Genomic DNA, 5,990 nt, shown 5'->3' with positions numbered 1-5,990 from the left:
TACCTATCCAATCCTATACTAATTGTGTCATTTTATTGCCAGACTGTTTTGGTTTGGGCCTCTGTTTAATAGGACAGGGAAGAGTAGGCATATCTTCCTTTGTTCCCCACCTTAGGGAGAAAGCATTGTATCTTCTCTCTTCATATAAATCGTTTTTGCTGGAAGTATGGAGTACATGTCTTTGATCTGTTGAGAAGGTTCTGTTCTACTTCTAATCTCCTGATAGCTTTTACCATGAACAGCTATAGAATTTAGTCCAATACTTTTTCTCCAACTATTGACAGGATCATATGTCTTTTTCCTTTCCTCTGTTAAAATGATTACTTTTGGGGGTGGATCTTCCAATGCTGAACCAACACTGCCGTCCCTATAATAAAACCACATTCTACATACTGCCAGATCTGACTTCTAAGAGTTTGTTTTGTTAAACAAATTTCTATCTATGTTCATACTTTTTTCTTCTATTATCTTTATCCAGTTTTAGGATTAGCACAATGTTGAGTTCCTAAAATGAAGGGAGAAGTGTTCCTTCTTTTTTCTGCTTTAAATGTTTGATATAATTTATCAGTTAAAATCTATATGAGCCTGTGGTTGTCATATAGGTAGGTTTTCAAGCTAGGAATATAATTTCTTTAATAGGTGCTATTCAAATTTTATATTTCCTCCAGAGTTAGTTTCATTAATTTGTCTTCCAAGGTACTTCTTAGAAGTTGTCAAATTTATTTCAAAAAAATTTTTGTAATATGCTTTCTATATCCTTTCACATTCTGTAAAATCTGTGGTAATGTCTTCTATATCTTGATATTGTAATTTTAAAAATGTATAATTGATATTGTGTAGTAGGAAGAAAAGGTATAAAGGAGTACGGAAGTGGGAGGGGTAGGGGAAAGCAAAGAAGGGAAAAGAAAAAATATGAGAAAAGGAAAAAATAGAAACAAAGTCTCTGCAAATAGGGAAGAGTGGAGGGGGTGAAGGGAGGGCAGGAGAAGGGGAAAAAAATAAGAACCAAGATACTCATGTAAAGGTACAAGATCCCAATGATGAATGTAACTGTATTTTATATGTAAAATGTACCAATAAACTAAATGGGAAAAAAAATTTCATAAACGTGGAAATTGAACAACACACTTCTGAATAGCCAATGGGTCACAGAGGAAATTAAAGAAGAAATCAGACAGTTCCTTCAATTAAATGACAATGACAGTACAACATATTGGAATCTATGAGACACAATGAAAGCAGTCTTACAAGGGAAATTCATAACAGTGAATACACATATTAGATGTCAGCAATCATAGCTATAAACTTCTCTCTTAGGGCTACCTTTGCTGTGTCCCACAGATTCTGATATATTGTGTTCCAATTTTCATTTGATTCTAGGGTTTTTTAAATTCTCTTTAATTTCTTTAATTACCCATTGATCATTCAAAGTGTATTGTCCAATCTCTATGTGTTTGTATAGTTTCTCTTGCTGATTTCTAATTTCATTCCATTATGTTAAGGTGTTAGAAATTATTTGTTAAAGCTTGGTTTATGGACTAAAATATCATCTATTTTGGAGAATGTTCCATGGGCTGCTGAGAAGAATGTATATTTCTGCAGTTGTTGGAAGCAATGTTCTGTAGACATGTTATGCCCATTTGACTTATGGTATAGTTTAATTCTGATGTTTCTTTGTTGATTTTTTTTGTCTAATAACCTATCTGTTGATGAAGGTGGGGTATTGCAGTAACTCTATTATTTTTGGGACCTATTTGTCACTTTGTGTTAAATATATTTGTTTTATGACATTGGGTGCATTGATTATATATATATATATATATATATTTACATTTGTTATATCTTTGCAGTAAATTTTTCCCTTTACTAATATATGGTGGCCTTCTTTGTCTCATCTGACTAATTTTGTATTGAAGCCAGCTTTGTTAGATATGAGTATAGCTAATCCTGCTTACTTTTGGATTCCATTAGCATGGAACACTGTTTTCCATCCTTTAATTTTCAGTTGGTGTAGGTCTTTACTAGTGAGGTATACTTCTTACAGGTAGCAAAGAATTGGGGCTTTTAACCTAACTTGCTAGTGTCTTTGTATTGGAGAATTAAAACCATTTATATTCAGAGTTATTGCAGAAATGTATGTACTCATCCTTGTCATTTTATTGTTTTTCTAATGTTTGATTCTTTCTAAGGCACTTTCCTAATTCTCAATAGCCTATCTATTCTTCCTGTGCTGTGTGTAGCATTCTTTTAAGTACTCTCTGCAATGCTGCTTTGGTGGTCATAAATTTCTTTAATTTATGTTTTCCTTGGAAGGTCTTTATTTCTCCTTCAATTTTGAGGAATAGCTTTGCTGGCTATAGTAATCTAGATGGGCAATTATTTTCTTTTGGGGGTTGAATTGCATCATTCCATTCCATCCTGACCTTTAGGGTTTCTACAGGAAGTCATCAGTTATTTTTCTTGGCTTGGAATTTCTCTCTTATAGTTGTCAGTATTCTTTCCTTGCTCTGGCTTCTTGACATTTTAACTATAATGTGAAGGGAAAAGGTTCTTTTTTTGGTCATGACTGCTTGGGATTTTAAATGCTCATTTGGGGTTCTAAATATCTCTTTTATCTGGATGTCTCTATCTTCCCCAAGATTTGGGAACATCAATTTTTTATTGAATAAATTTTCTATACCATTAGTCTGTATGTCTGCACCTCCTTCTATAACAAAAATTCATAACTTTGGTTTTTTAACTGTGTCCTAGAGTTACTGGATGTTTTGTTCATAACTTCCAATTTTTTTCTTTATTAGTGTCTGAGTGCGAGAATTTCTCAACTTTGTCTTCAAGCCCTGAAATTCTGTCATCTCCTTGATCTTGTCAGTTGATAAGGGTTTCCACTGAGTTTTGGATTTGACTTGCTAAATTTTCATTTCCAGACTTTCTGTTTGGTTCTGCAACATCTCTATCTCTTTGTTGACTTACTCCTTCCTATCCTGCATTGTCTTCTTTAATTTATTCAGCTGTTTATTTGTATTCTTTTAAAATCCAGTAATCATTTTTAAAATCAATTTTTAAAATTCTTTGTCTGACACTCATCCACCTCAATATCTGCATTCAGTTACTGATCAGTTGTGAAAGTTTGGAGGAATATTTTCATATTTCTTGTGTTTCTATATTGAGATTTGTGCATCTGTTGGGATGAGTAGTTCCTCCAATTTTATGTGACAGTCTTTTTAGCATCCAGCTGCTTTTGAGGGCTTGATCCCCAGCACCACTAAGATATGAAAAAGCAAATGCAGTAATGACAATAACACAAAGAAAAATAAAATATTGACAACAGTAGAATCAAATTAAAATCTATAAGTATGCCACCATTAACAATAGAAAAGGAAGTATCAATTATAATATAGACTATTCTAAAAGCCTAAACATTTATGAAGGTTAAAAAGTAATAATAATAAAGTTAAAAATAATGATAATAATAAATTAATAATAAAATGGAGGGATGGGACTAGGGAAAGTGGAAGAAGAGGTAAAATTTTTTTAAATGCAAGATGAGAAGGGGGAGCAAAAAGTGAGATAAAAATCCAATTAAAGTATTTTAAAGGTAAATAAAATTAAGTAAAATAAAAGGAAAAAACAACAAACTAAAAAGGAAAGGAAAAGAAGAAAAATCAGAGACAGTAAAAAAGAAAAAAAAACAAAGAAAAAGAAATGAGTCCAAAAATTCCTTCATATCAAACTATTAGGGTGGTAGTTTCTTTCCAGGACTTATAGTATTTGAATCCACCAGAAATGAGAGGATGATAGTGAGTTACAACTGGGGCCTGTTGTGTTTTCGTACCTATTTAACAGGCTGTTGCTATGTCCTCCCTTACCTTTTCTGCTAGGCAGGGCCAGTCAATGGTATATTGTCTACCTCAGGGCTGTATTCATTCCAGAGGCTTTTAGTGTTTGTATCTTCCTGTATACCCTGAGCCACTAGCCACTACTATACCCAGCTAGCTTTGTGACTTGAGGGCTCATGAGGTGTCCCAATTGCTCCAGAGACCATTCTACCTGTATAGGCAGGGATGGGACAAACATCCAGAGGCATATCCCCAATCACATTGTCAGGAGAGGAGAGCAAACAGACCACTCAGTTCTGTGCTAGAAAAGGAAAGCAAAGGAACCCAAGGAATCCACTGAGCTGGATCCCAGAGCTTTCAGACCAAACCCCTTCAGAAAACCACAGGTGATAGGCCTGGGTCCTCACCATGGGGTGGTGCTATTGACTACTCCATCCTCCCCAGCCTGAGCTCCCAACTGCTTAAACTTTTCAGGGGGTCTGCAACTAGCCCTCTTTACTCTTGTGGCCATCTCTCACCTAATCACTCCAGAAAGTCCCTAGAAAATCTGCAGTATGGTTGCTCTGTGTCTTCTGATCCCCAGAGTAATCCAGTCTCAAAAAAAATTCCCTCTTCAAAATGGTTCCTGGTTATACCTTTCCTAGATATGGCAGATGTTGCAATGGATTTCTTCTTAAAAGCTAGCCTGCTATGTGGGAGGAGTCAATTTAGAGTAGAATCCCACACTGGATTTGAGGCTTAAAATAAGCGTGGGTTTTTATTGGTACTGGCATTGCAGGTCTGTTTATCACTGGGGCTACCAGCTCTCTCCAAGCTTATTTCATGCTTGGGGAGTTGATTCCCCTCCACAGAAGCTGGGGTTAGCATTCCAGACTGCTTCTTTCTTTTCTCTGCATTATCTTCTATTTCCTCCACATTTTTTAGCTTTCTTCATTTAGTCTTGATTTTTGGACCTCTTCTGCTTTTCTTCACTTCTCTATATCAGGTCCCAGAAAGCATGTATTTTGCCGCCTGTCTCTACTCCAGCATCTTGTCTGCTTCCTTTGAGATCCCTTTTATAAAGACAATAATCCCAATGGTGAAGGTGGAGCCTTTGCAACCAAATAACTTTCCAAAGGCTCCACCTCCTAACAGAATTGCTGTGGGTGTTAGAATTTTAACATATAAATTTTGGAGGAAGACAAACATTCAGACTGTAACATTAAAAATATGTTAGATGCTTTAAAACAGTTAAACTTATTTAACATGTAGACAAAACTCTAGAGGAAAAAATGTAAACTTTCAAAAGAACTTGAAGGACAAACTATCAGTTTCCAAAAATTGCTAGTTCGTATACTAAAATAGGTCTATAATTTAAGACTCACTAAAACAACTGGGCAAGTGGAATGTGCTCTAATTAGACTTTTGACATCCTGCCCTCTACACAGGCAGCTCAAAACACATTTCCTACCCAACCTCAAAAGTTAACATCGGTGATCATGCATTACAGGCCTGGGATTTTACAATAAACAAAACATTATTTATACTGACATGCTTGTCTCCCTCAATTCATAATCTAAGATAAACATCACCATTAGCCCTCTGACCAGGCCTCCCACCAGCCCACCACTTGGAGGCCCCTTGTTTCCATCCTATTCCCCTCCAATCTGTGCTGTGCACTCCTTTCAGAGTAGCCTTTCTGCAAATACTAACTCAATCATGTCATCCCTGGGAAGAAACCCTCCAGTGATTTCCCACCACAAACCATTAATGTCTGGATGCCTTAGCACAAAAAGCTCCCATGACGTTGCCCAGTCCTTCCCTCTCCAGGTCCCTTAAATAAGCCCAGCAAGTCCTCAAAAGCCCTTGCTGAATCTGTGGCTGCTCCAGACTTGCTCCTTGCCATTTTGCCCATTTGCTTCTTTCTCTGCATTGCTCCGTGGCCCAGAGCCTCACAACACTGGCTCTCCTGGCTTTCACCTTTGGCTGTTGCTCACCCAGCAAATGACTCCTGGCCTCCACGTTTTTGTTTCATTCACCGGAACTGTGGGTGAGAGGTATCTTCCAACAGATGGATCTCTGCCTTCTTTTTCCACCCCACCTCAAATAACATTGAGCATAGAGATACTTTCAATTTCTTAAGGACAGATGTTCTTTGACACCTCTTAATCCTAT

This window comes from Heterocephalus glaber, unplaced genomic scaffold (genome assembly GCF_053883595.1).
Source record: "Heterocephalus glaber isolate CG9 unplaced genomic scaffold, H.glaber_assembly_v1.0 deba00001429, whole genome shotgun sequence".
NCBI classification, from domain to species: domain Eukaryota; kingdom Metazoa; phylum Chordata; class Mammalia; order Rodentia; family Bathyergidae; genus Heterocephalus; species Heterocephalus glaber.
The sequence above is the reverse complement of the archived record's forward strand: the minus strand, read 5'-3'. Positions refer to the sequence as shown.